Genomic DNA, 13,280 nt, shown 5'->3' on the forward strand with positions numbered 1-13,280 from the left:
CTTTTTTTACTATTAGCCCTTATAAAAATTAAACATTTGTAGCTAAAACATCATTTTAGTGCTAAAAATGTAATTATTCTTTCTTCACCGTCCATTGGTATAAAATTCTGTTAGCACATGTGATGTCAATAAGCTTACTGCACGGCTAGATGAATTCATTGGGAGGGGTAGTTTATAAAATGGGGTTACTTATAGAGGATTCCACTGTTCTCGCACATCAGCGGCTCTGCCAATGTCACATGGCACCCTTAAACCATTTCATCAACATCTGAACTGCAATATGGCGTTTCTTCGCTTCTGAGCTTTGCACTAGGCCTTGAAAGTTGTTTTTAACAACATATAGGGTATTGGTATACTTAGGAGAAATTGCGTAACAAACTGTAATGTTGCCAAAGCAACATTTTAGTGGAAAAAAATGGTTATTTCCTTTGACTCAGCTCAATGTTATACAGTTCTGTGAATCGCCTGAGGCTTAAAAATGCTTACTACACCCAAGATCAATTCCTCAAGAGGTGTAGTTTCCAAAATTGGGTCACTTGTGTTTTTTTTGCTGTTTAGCATTTCAAGGGCTCTTCAAATGTGACATGGCTTTCACAATCTATTCCAGCCAACATTGCCATCCAACATTCAATTGGCGCTCCTACCCTTCTGAGTCCTGCCATGTGCCTAAACAGTAGTTTTAAATCACATATGGGGTATCGGTGTACTCAGGAGATATTTTACAACAAATTGTATGGTCCATTTTCTTCTGTTACCTTATGAAAATGAAAAATTTGGGGCTGAAGCAACATTTTTCAGGAAAAATGATTTTATCATGTTCACGACTCAACATTATAAAATTCTGTGGATCCCTTGTGGGTTTAACACTAGGACTACTGGACTCATGAAACCTGACTAGAACTAATGCAAGTAAGTAGTCAAAATGACTATACCAGTAGTCCTAGTGTTAAGGTGATCACGATCACCAGACTTCTAGGTTAGTTCCCAAAATGGAGTCACTTTCCACTGTTTAGGCACAGCAGTGGTTTTGCAAACAAAAAATGGCGTCCTCTATTTATTCCAGTCAATTTTACACTTGAAAAGTCAAATGGCATTCCTTCCCTTCTGAGGCCTGCCATGTGCATAAACAGTACTGATGTACTCAGAAAAAATTGCACAATGAATTGTATGGTCTATTTTCTCCTGTTACCCTTGTGAAAATGAAAACTTTAGGGCAATACAAGATTTTTGTGAGAAAATATTATTTATTGATTTTCACTGCTCGACATTATAAAATTCTGAGCAGCACCTATGGGTTCAAGGTTCTCACTACAGCTTTAAATAAATTCCTTGAGGGGTGTAGTTTCCAAAATGGGGTCACTTGTGGTGGGTTTCTACTGTTGGGCACATTAGGGGCTCTGCAAACATGACATGACATCCTCTATTGCTTACAGCCAATTTTGCCCAAAAGTCAAATGGTGCTCCTTCCCTTCTGAACCGTGCCATGTACCAAAACAGTAGTTTTCCACCACATATGGGGGTATCAGCATAGTCAAGAGAAATTGCACAAATTATCTGGTCCATTTTGTACTGCTACCTTTGTGAAAATGCCAAATTAGGGGCTAATACAACATTTTTGTGTGAAAAGTAAAATTTATTTATTTTTTCTCCATATGTCATATAGGCCCCTCAATGTCACTTGTCATTGGGATGTGGTCCCTAAAAAAATGGTGTTGTAAATTCTGTTGGAAAGTTGAGAAATTGCAAATAAACTTTTAACCCTTTCAACTTCTTAGGAAAAAAAAGATGTTTTAAAAATGATGCTCATGTTATTTATTAACTACTTTGTGGAATATAACTATGTTGTTTAAGGCCAAAAAAAATTACAGTTTTAAAATTGCAAACTTTTTGCCAAAATTCAGATATTTTCACAAAGAAGCACAAAAAATAGTGACCTAAATTTACCACTACGATGAAGTTCAATGTGTCTCGAAAAAACATTCTCAGAATCACTGGGATACGTTGAAGCGTTACAGAGTTATTACCTAATGAGGAGGAGGACATTGAACTATTCTACTATTAAGTTCAAGAGGCTATCGACAAGATGACAAAACAAGACTTACTCATTATCAGAGGAGACTTGAATGCCAAAGTGGGCCACGGCAAACATGGAACAGCTGTTGGAAACTTTTGTACTACAAATCAACTGTCCATCATGAACACCTTCCAAAATCACACACAGAGACTCTACAGACAAACTTTACTGAATGGGGCCTGTAAGAATCAGATTGACTACATATGTTTACCAAAAATGAAGGTCATCGATCATTACCGTTAAGAGCCAGGAGCTGAATATGTAACTGATCATGAACTTCTGAAAGCAAAGATTAGAGTCAAGCTGCACAAACGGACTAGACAACAGGCTGTATCCAAATTCAATTTGACCAACATACCTGAAGCTTTTTTAAACTGTCTGCACAACCAATTTTCATCACTGGACACTGATGAAAGAAAACCTAAGGAATTATCACTGGATAAATATGAAGACTATTATTACTGAAGAAGCCAGTAAGACAATAAACAAGAGGTAGAAGAGACCTGCCGCAGCTAGAAGAGACCCTAAAGATCATCAAAGAAAGACGAATGGCATAAGCAAAAGGTAACAAGCAGGACGCAGACAACATCAGTAAAAGACTAAAGAGAGCCAGCAGACAAAGAACTTGAATATCAACATATATGTACAGAGATCGAAAGAAAACATCTGAGGAACAAGACTAGGAAGGCATAGCTAAAAGATCAAAGAGATGCATGGAAAATTTCAAGCAAGAGTGGGCACGTTGAAAGACTTCAACAGAAACAAAGTAGCTGACCCAGAACAGATCAAGGAAAGGCAGAAAGAGTACATGGAGCAGCTCTACAAGAACGAATCAGTGATACCAGAATAAACTGAGGCGGGAAATAATAGAGAGCTGAAAAGATTCTGTGAAAGAACAAAGCGCCTGGATGTTAAAATATTCCAATAGAGCTAATAAAGTCTTCTGAAGCAGTAGTTGATGTCACCACATGCCTGTGTCAACAGATATGGACAGCTGGTAAATGGCCCATGGACTGGACAAGATCTGTGTTTATTTCTATTTCGAATTAGGGGATGCTGCCGACTGTGGAAACTATCAGATTATTGCGTTTATACCTCATGCCAATAAAATCCTACTGAAGATTCTCCAAAAACGGTCTCCTAATCTGAACTAGCCACTGCACCTTCTGAATCCCATGTACTTCCATCCCTCTTCTAACTGCTGGTATGTGCGAAATGTCTCCTAATTTGAACTAGCCACTGCACCCTCTGAATCTCATGTACTTCTATCCCTCTTCTAACTGCTGGTATGTGCGAACTGTCTCCTAATCTGAACTAGCCACTGCACCCTCTGAATCCCATGTACTTCTATCCCTCTTCTAACTGCTGGTATGTGCAAACTGTCTCCTAATATGAGCTAGCCACTGCACCCTCTGAATCCCATGTACTTCTATCCCTCTTCTAACTGCTGGTATGTGCGAACTGTCTCCTAATCTGAACTAGCCACTGCACCCTCTGAATCCCATGTACTTCTATTTCCTCTTCTAACTGCTGGTATGTTGCTGCTTTTTCCCTGACTTTAATTCCATGTATCATACTTCAAGCTTGCTGAATGCATATTGATATGCACATTTTCCTCACACCTAGCTCTATCCTCCCATCTTATCATATCCTTCACCAACCTTGATGCTAATCAAATGTACTATTAACTGCAACCTGTGAATTGCTCCCTGCTGTGAACTCCTCCCTCTTCCTCTCTCACCTGGCTTCATTTCATGGACTCTTCAAATGGTATAAGTTGCATGGTGCCTGTCAGATATGGCCTCGGTCAGATGTGACATCATTTGAAGGGACATCTTTTAAGTGTCATCAGAAATATACCAGAAATAGTCCAGAAATCGGCCAGACGGTAAGACGAATCACTATCTTCTAAATTTACTTACCTTTCTATTCCTCCCCTGCTCTTTAACCATGCTCACATTTCCCCCACCGTTTTTGCTCCGCTAATCATCACTTTCCTTCACCCACCTGTTTCCCATTCTCTGCTTATTCTCACTGCTGGCGACACATCCCCCAATCCTGCCCCCCCCACCTCATACATTACTAACCCTCACCCTATCCTTCTCACACTATGAGAAACTTTTGCAACCCCTCACACTTAAAACCTGTGCCACTGACCCCCACCTCCTGCTTCCTCTCTCTGGGGCACTTTGGAATGCCCGCTCAGTCTGCAACAAGCTCCACATAGTCCATGATCTCTTCACTTCCCGCAACCTTTCCTTCCTGTCCCTCACTGAGACCTGGCTGACGCCCCCTGACACGGCCTCACCTGCAGCACTGAGTTACGGTGGCCTCCAATTTACCCACACTCCTCGCTCTGGCAACAGACATGGTGGAGGAGTGGGTATCCTTCTTTCTAAAAACTGCTCCTTCAACTCTATCCAACCCCCACCCTCCCTTATCCTCCCTTCTTTCGAGGTTCACTCTGTCCGTATTTACGCTCCCTCCAATCTCCAAATGGCTGTCATATACCGACCACCTGGCTCAGCCACTGCCTTCATCGACCAATTCTCCACCTGGCTCCTTCACTTTCTCTCTGCCGACATCCCCACCATCATCATGGGCGACTTTAATATCCCTACTGACACCCCCCGGGCAGCAGCCTCCAAACTACTGGCCCTTACTTCATCCTTTGGACTCACCCAGTGGTCCTCCACAGCTACCCACACAGATGGACATACACTAGACCTCATCTTCACCCGCCTCTGGTCCTTATCTAATCTCACAACCTCTCCCTTCCCCCTATCTGACCACCATCTACTCACCTTCTCATCCTTGTGCTCCTCACCTGCCCCCCAGGTCCAGCCATTACCACATCCTCGCAGAATCTTCACAAACCTAGACATTCACAGACTATCAGACTCTCTCCTACCCCTGTCCTCCATATCTTCACTCCATGACACGGACAGCTCCACTGCTTTCTATAACTCTACCCTCACATCAGCCATAGACTCAGTCGCCTCTCTCATGCATGGTACAGTGCGACAAAGCAATAGGCAACCCTGGCATAACAATCTCACAAAAAAACTTTGACAAGCATCCAGGGTCACGGAGCGGCGTTGGAAGAAAACACGCCTGCCAGACGACTTCACTGCTTTCAAACAAGCTACACTTGACTTCAACTCAGCCCTCACCTCTGCTAAACAGACCTATTTCACTAACCTTGTATCTTCACTATCCTACAACCCAAAACAACTGTTCAGCACATTTAACTCTCTCCTCCGCCCACCACTGCCACCTCCAACTCTCTTCATCTCTTCCGAGGACTTTGCCACCTACTTCAAAAACAAGATCGACCAAACAAAACAAACCTGTACTTGTCCACCACCCCAACCACTCCATATACCAGACCTCTGCTCTTCCCTAATAACCTCCCTCTCCAACATCACTCAAAGAGAGCTTACTCGCCTCTTTTCCAAATCACACCTCACCACCTGTGCATTTGACCCCATCCCTTCCCACCTGCTCCCCAACCTCACTAACACGCTCATTCCAGCTCTAACCCATCTCTTCAACCTATCGCTCTCTTCCAGTACCTTCCCCTCTGCCTTCAAACATGCCACCATCACACCCATCCTCAAAAAAACTAACCTTGACCCAACTGCTATGCTCAGCTATCGCCCCATATCACTGATCCGGTTTGCTTCAAAACTCCTTGAGCAGCATGTCCATGCTCAACTTTCCTCCCACCTCTCATCTAACTCTCTTCTTGACAACCTCCAATCTGGCTTCTGCCCCCACCACTCCACCGAAACTGCCCTGACAAAAATTACTAATGACTTAGTCACAGCCAAAGCTAACAGACAGTTCTCCATCCTCCTCCTTCTTGACCTGTCCTCTGCTTTTGACACAGTCGATCACTGCCTACTGCTACAGATTCTCCCTTCCCTTGCCCTGTCCTGGATTGCCTCATACCTATCCAACCGCACATTTAGCGTTTCCCACTCCCACACTACCTCCTCATCCCGCCCTCTCTTTGTTGGAGTCCCTCGAGGCTCTGTCCTAGGGCCTCTACTTTTTTCCATCTTTACCCTTGGCCTAGGACAACTCAAAGCCCCATGGCTTACAGTACCACCTGTATGCAGACGACACTCACATCTACCTCTCTGGCCCAGATGTCACCTCCCTGCTGTCCAGAATCCCGAAGTGTCTGTCAGCCATATCCTCCGTCTTCACCTCTCGCTTCCTTAAGCTCAATGTAGACAAAACCGAATTCATCATCTTTCCCCCCACCTCACGTATTCCCCCTACCTGATCTATCTATTATGGTAAATGGCATCACGCTCTCTCCCGCACCTGAAATCCGCTGCCTCGGGGTAACTCTCGACTCTGCCCTGTCCTTCAAACCTCACATCCAAGCTCTTGCCAAATCCTGTGGCCTTCAACTCAAAAATATTGCCGGAATCCGTTCCTTCCTCAGCCCACAATCTACCAAAACTCTTGTGCATGCTCTCATCATCTCCCGCCTCGATTACTGCAACACCCTCCTCTGTGGCCTCCCAGCTAACTCTCTTGCACCACTCCAGTCTGTCCTCAACTCTGCTGCCCGGCTAATCCATCTCTCCTCGCTACTCTCCTGCTTCTCCCCTCTGCAAATCCCTCCACTGGCTCCCAATTCCCCAACGAATCCAGTTCAAACTACTAACACTGATCTACAAAGCCATTCACAACCTGTCCCCTCCCTGTATCACTGAACTAATCTCCCAATATCTTCCCTCACGTAATCTTCGATCCTCCCAAGACCTCCTACTCTCCTCCACACTTATTCGTTCCTCACATAACCGCCTCCAGGATTTCTCCCGAATATCCCCCATCCTCTGGAATTCCATGCCTCAACACGTCCGATTATCCACCACCCTCGGATCCTTCAGATGGAACCTGAAAACCCATCTCTTCAGGAAAGCCTACAGCCTACAATAACCAAGCCACCACCTCACCGCCGCCAGAGCCGCCGCCCCACCGCCACCAGAGCCGCCGCCTCACCACCGCCAGAGCCGCCGCCTCACCCCTACCTTCTGTCTCTTCCCCACTATCGCATAGAATGTAAGTCCACAATGACAGTGTCTTCTCCCCTCTGTACCAGTCTGTCACTGTAAACCTGTTTACTGTAAACGATATCTATAACCCTGTATGTAACCCCTTTCTCATGTACAGCACCATGGAATTAATGGTGCTATATAAATAAATAATAATACAACAGGAGGACAATGAGTCAAAGAAATATGCCAATAGTAACAAATGTGAAAAAGCTTTATTAATAGTGAAATAAAACAAAAGAACAGAACTGTTTAAAAAGTAACTATAGTTCGAATGAGCAGTCAATACAGAATATGGCAATATTAACAACAGGTGTCAAGCGAGATTCCAATTAAAATAATGAACGGTACACCAAACCTGAATAACTACACAGGATATAACATGCTATGTCAGAAAATATCCATGACTACGGTACTGAAGGTTATATGCACAAGGAATTTACCATAGTACATACATAGACCAGACAAAAACATATGTCCATAAGTATGGGCAAAAAGTGAAGCAGGGGTGTATGTGGAAAGAGTTAAACTAATATAGTCCTATGGCAGCACAAATAATGTGTCCTCCATTAGTCCAAATCTTACCCACCCACAGACAACTCCCAAAGCATGAAGAGTCGGTCTAAACCAACAATATATGTCCTCCAGCTATACCGCAGAGACAGAGAGGTAAAAAATAACAGCTAGTAGTTACCCATGTGTTAGGAGGCAGGTGAAACCGATCCTAGGTCCCCAACGCACGTTTCGGTGCGGGTACACCTTCCTCAGGGGACCACGCCCCCTGAGGAAGGTGTACCCGCACCGAAACGTGCGTTGGGGACCTAGGATCGGTTTCACCTGCCTCCTAACACATGGGTAACTACTAGCTGTTATTTTTTACATCCAGCAGAACATGGCGGACGCATGCCCAGTGCGCCCGCCATCTGTCTCCATCTGCCGGCCGGCAGGAGAACAGCAGTTGGGGCTAAAATTAGGGTTAGGGGTAGGGTTAGGGGTAGGGTTAGGGGTAGGGGTAGGGTTAGGGGTAGGGTTAGGGTTAGGGTTAGGGGTAGGGTTAGGTTAGGAGTAGGGTTAGGGGTAGGGTTAGGTTAGGGTTAGGGTTAGGGGTAGGGGTAGGGTTAGGGGTAGGGTTACGGGTAGGGTTAGGGTTAGGGTTAGGGGTAGGGTTAGGGGTAGGGTTAGTTTAGGGTTAGGGTTAGGGTTAGGTTAGGGGTAGGGTTAGGGTTAGGGGTAGGGTTAGGGGTAGGGTTAGGGGTAGGGTTAGGGGTAGGGGTAGGGTTAGGGGTAGGGTTAGGTTAGGGTTAGGGGTAGGGTTAGGTTAGGGTTAGGTTAGGGGTAGGGTTAGGTTAGGGTTAAGGGTAGGGTTAGGGGTAGGGTTAGGTTAGGGGTAGGGCTAGGGTTAGGGCTAGGGTTGGGGCTAAATTTAGGGTTAGGGTTGGGGCTAAATTTAGGGTTAGGGTTGGGGCTAAATTTAGGGTTAGGGTTGGGGCTAAACTTAGGGTTAGGCTTCTTTCACACTTACGTCGGTACGGGGCCGTTGCAATGCGTCGGCCCGACATACCGACGCACGTTGTGAAAATTGTGCACAACGTGGGCAGCAGCTGTAGTTTTTCAACACATCCGCTGCCCAATCTATGTCCTGGGGAGGAGGGGGCGGAGTTACGGCCACGCATGCGCGGTCAGAAATGGCGGATGCGACGTACAAAAAAACGTTTCATTGAACTTTTTTTGTGCCGACGCTCCGCCAAAACACAACTGATCCAGTGCACGACGGACGCGACGTGTGGCCATCCGTCACGATCCGTCGGCAATACAAGTCTATGGGCAAAAAACGCATCCTGCGGGCACATTTGCAGGATCCGTTTCTTGTCCAAAACGACGGATTGCGACGGAATGCCAAACGACGCAAGTGTGAAAGTAGCCCTAGGGCTAGGGTTGGGGCTAAAGTTAGGGCTAGGGTTGGGGCTAAAGTTAGGGTTAGAGCTGGGATTAGGGTTAGGGTTTGGATTAGGGTTCGTATTAGGGTTAGGGTTTGGATTAGGGTTGGCATTAGGGTTACGCTTGGGATTAGGGTTAGGTTTGGGATTAGGGTTAAGGTTAGGGTTGTGATTAGGGGTGTATTGGGATTAGGGTTAGGTTTGAGGTTAGGGTTGAGATTAGGATTAGGGGTGTGTTGGATTTAGGGTTTTGATTAGGGTTATGGTTAGGGTTGACATTAGGGTTGTTTTGGGGTAAGGGTTGTGATTATGGTTAGGGTTAGTGATTAGGATTATGGATGAGGTTGGGATTAGGGTTAGGGGTGTGTTGGGGTTAGGGTTGGAGCTAGAATTGGGGGGTTTCCACTGTTTGGGTACATCAGGGGGTCTCCAAATACGACAGCCAATTTTGCGCTCAAAAAGTCAAATGGTGCTCCCTCCCTTCTGAGCTCTGCCGTGCGCCCAAACAGTGGGTTACCCCCACATATGGGGCATCAGCGTACTCGGGATAAATTGGACAACAACTTCTGGGGTCCAATTTCTCTTGTTACCCTTGTGAAAATAAAAACTTGGGGGCTACAAAATCTTTTTTGTGAAAAAAATAATATTTTTTATTTTCACGACTCTGCATTCTAAACTTCTGTGAAGCACTTGGGCATTCAAAGTTCTCACCACACATCTAGATAAGTTCCTTGGGGGGTCTAGTTTCCAAAATGGGGTCACTTGTGGGGGGTTACTACAGTTTAGGTACATCAGGGGCTCTGCAATCGCAACATAATGCCCACAGACCATTCTATCAAAGTCTGCATTCCAAAAAGGCGCTCCTTCCCTTCCGAGCTCTGCCGTGCGCCCAAACAGTGGTTTACCCCCACATATGGCGCATCAGCGTACTCGGGATAAATTGGACAACAACTATTGCTGTCCAATTTCTCCTGTTACCCTTGTGAAAATAAAAACTTGGGGGCTACAATATCTTTTTTGTGGAAAAAAATAATATTTTTTATTTTCACGACTCTGCATTCTAAACTTCTGTGAAGCACTTGGGCATTCAAAGTTCTCACCACACATCTAGATAAGTTCCTTGGGGGGTCTAGTTTCCAAAATGGGGTCACTTGTGGAGGGTTTCTACTGGTTAGGTACATCAGGGGCTCTGCAAACGCAACATAATACCCGCAGACCATTCTATCAAAGTCTGCATTCCAAAACGGCGCTCCTTCCTTCCGAGCTCTGCCGTGCGCCCAAACAGTGGTTTACCCCCACATATGGGGTACCAGCATACTCAGGACAAATTGGACAACAACTTTTGGGGTCCAATTTCTCTTGTTACCCTTGTGAAAATAAAAATTTGGTGGCTAAAAAATCTTTTTTGTGGAAAAAAAATATTTTTTATTTTCACGGCTCTGCATTATAAACTTCTGTGAAGCACTTGGGCATTCAAGGTTCTCACCACACATCTAGATAAGTTCCATGGGGGGGTCTAGTTTCCAAAATGGGGTCACTTGTGGGGGATTTCTACTGTTTAGGCACATCAGGGGCTCTCCAAACGCGACATGGCGTCCGATCTCAATTCCAGCCAATTCTACATTGAAAAAGTAAAACGGCACTCTTTCTCTTCCAAGCTCTGCGGTGCGCCCAAACAGTGGTTTACCCCCACATATTGGGTATCGACGTACTCAGGAGAAATTGCACAACAACTTTAGTGGTCTAATTTCTCCTGTTACCCTTGTGAAAATAAAAATTTGTGGGCAAAAAGATCATTTTTGTAGAAAAAATGCAATTTTTTTTTTCACGGCTCTACGTTATAAACTTCTGTGAAGCACATGGGGGTTCAAAGTGCTCGCCACACATCTAGATAAGTTCCTTAAGGGGTCTAGTTTCCAAAATGGTGTCACTTGTGGGGGGTTTCCACTGTTTAGGCACATCAGGGGCTCTCCAAACGCGACATGGCGTCCAATCTCAATTCCAGCCAGTTCTACATTGAAAAAGTAAAACGGCACTCCTTCTCTTCCAAGCTCTGCGGTGCGCCCTAACAGTTGTTTACCCCCACATATTGGGTATCAGCGTACTCAGGAGAAATTGCTCAACAACTTTTGTGGTCTAATTTCTCCTGTTACCCTTGTGAAAATAAGAATTTGTGGGCGAAAAGATCATTTTTGTGTAAACAAAAGCGATTTTTTATTTTCACGGCTCTACGTTATAAACTTCTGTGAAGCACTTGGGGGTTCAAAGTACTCACCACACATCTAGATAAGTTCCTTAAGGGGTCTAGTTTCCAAAATGGTGTCACTTGTGGGGAGTTTCCACTGTTTAGGTACATCAGGGGCTCTCTAAATGTGACATGGTGTCCGATCTCAATTCCAGCCAATTCTGCATTGAAAAAGTCAAACGGCGCTCCTTCACTTCTAAGTTCTGCGGTGCGCCCTAACAGTGGTTTACCCCCACATATGGGGTATTGGCGTATTCAGGAGAAATTGCATAACAAAATTTATGGTTACATTTCTGTTTTTACACTTGTGAAAATAAAAAAAATGGTTCTGAATTAAGATGTTTGCAAAAAAAAGTTAAATGTTCATTTTTTCCTTCCACATTGTTTCAGTTCCTGTGAAGCACGTAAAGGGTTAATAAACTTCTTGAATGTGGTTTTGAGAACCTTGAGGGGTGTAGTTTTTAGAATGGTGTCACACTTCATTATTTTCTATCATATAGACCCCTCAAAATGACTTCAAATGTGATGTGGTCCCTAAAAAAAAATGGTGTTGTAAAAATGAGAAATTGCTGGTCAACTTTTAACCCTTATAACTCCCTAACAAAAAAAAATTTTGTTTCCAAAATTGTGCTGATGTAAAGTAGACATGTGGGAAATGTTATTTATTAACTATTTTTCATGACATATCTCTCTGATTTAAGGGCATAAAAATACAAAGTTTGAAAATTGCAAAATTTTAAAAATTTTCGCCATATTTCCGTTTTTTTCATAAATAATCGCAAGTAATATCGAAGAAATGTTACCACTAACATGAAGTACAATATGTCACGAAAAAACAATCTCAGAATCAGCGGGATCCGTTGAAGCGTTCCAGAGTTATAACCTCATAAAGTGACAGTGGTCAGAATTGCAAAAATTGGCCTGGTCATTAAGTACCAAATTGGCTCTGTCACTAAGGGGTTAAAAAGAGCTGCCAGAGGAACAAGCAGGATTCAGAAAAGGCAGAGGAATAAGAGATGTAATTGCAAACATTAGATGGATAATGAAAAAGGCCAAAGAATACAAGAAAGAGAACCATTTTGCTTCATCAACTACAGCAAAGCCTTCGACTGTGTTAATCAGCAGAAACTTTGGAATAGCTTGAAGGATATGGGTGTGCCAAACCATCTGATTAGCCTCATTAGGAACCTTTACATTGACCAAAAAGCTACAGTTCGAACGGAACTTGGCGATACTGTACGGTTCAAAGTAGAGCGAGGCGTCAGAAAAGGCTGCATCCTGTTACCATTTCTCTTCAATTTGTATGCAGAAGCATATCTATGCATATTTTCAGGAAGGCTGGACTAGCCGAAAAGAAGGAATCAAAATTGCTGGATGTTTCATCAACAATCTTAAATACACAAATGATACAACATTGATAGCAACAAGCATAGATGGAATAAAGGATTTATTAAGCAGTGTCAAGATGGAAAGCCAGGCACAATCGAGATGAACGGCGATGAACTGAAATTTGTAAAGGACTTCAACCTACATTTCACTCGCGACAAAGACACATATTGTAAAGAAACAAGACAGAGGAAGAATTGATGCCTTTGGAATGTGGTGTTGCAGAAGGAGGTTATCAATACCATAGATGGCAAAAAGAACAAACAAATCAATTTTGCAACAAATCAAACCAGCCATGTCACTTGAAGCAAGGCTCATTAAGCTACGGCTTGCCTACTTTGAACACATCATACGTAGAGAGCAATTGCTGGAGGAAAGCATCATGGTGAGAAGAATAGATAGAACAAGGTGGAGAGGAAGCCGAACAACCCCATGGCTTGATACAATCAAGATAATGACGGTGAAGGTCTAGTTATCTAGGCTTGCACAACATTGATTTTCCTATAGAGTGTTCATCCATCAAGTTGCCATGGATCGAGACCGAGCATGCACTAGCTCTAATA

At 44.0% G+C, this 13,280-nt stretch overlaps 1 protein-coding gene across 2 annotated transcripts in view; it reads left to right on the top strand.

Moving 5' to 3' along the window:
* The window catches only part of GUCY1B1 (guanylate cyclase 1 soluble subunit beta 1), a 164,550-nt gene that overhangs the window by 106,677 nt on the left and 44,593 nt on the right, over positions 1–13,280 (top strand). The gene's annotated exons all lie outside the window — the stretch shown is intronic.

Source organism: Ranitomeya imitator, chromosome 1 (genome assembly GCF_032444005.1).
Source record: "Ranitomeya imitator isolate aRanImi1 chromosome 1, aRanImi1.pri, whole genome shotgun sequence".
NCBI lineage: Eukaryota > Metazoa > Chordata > Amphibia > Anura > Dendrobatidae > Ranitomeya > Ranitomeya imitator.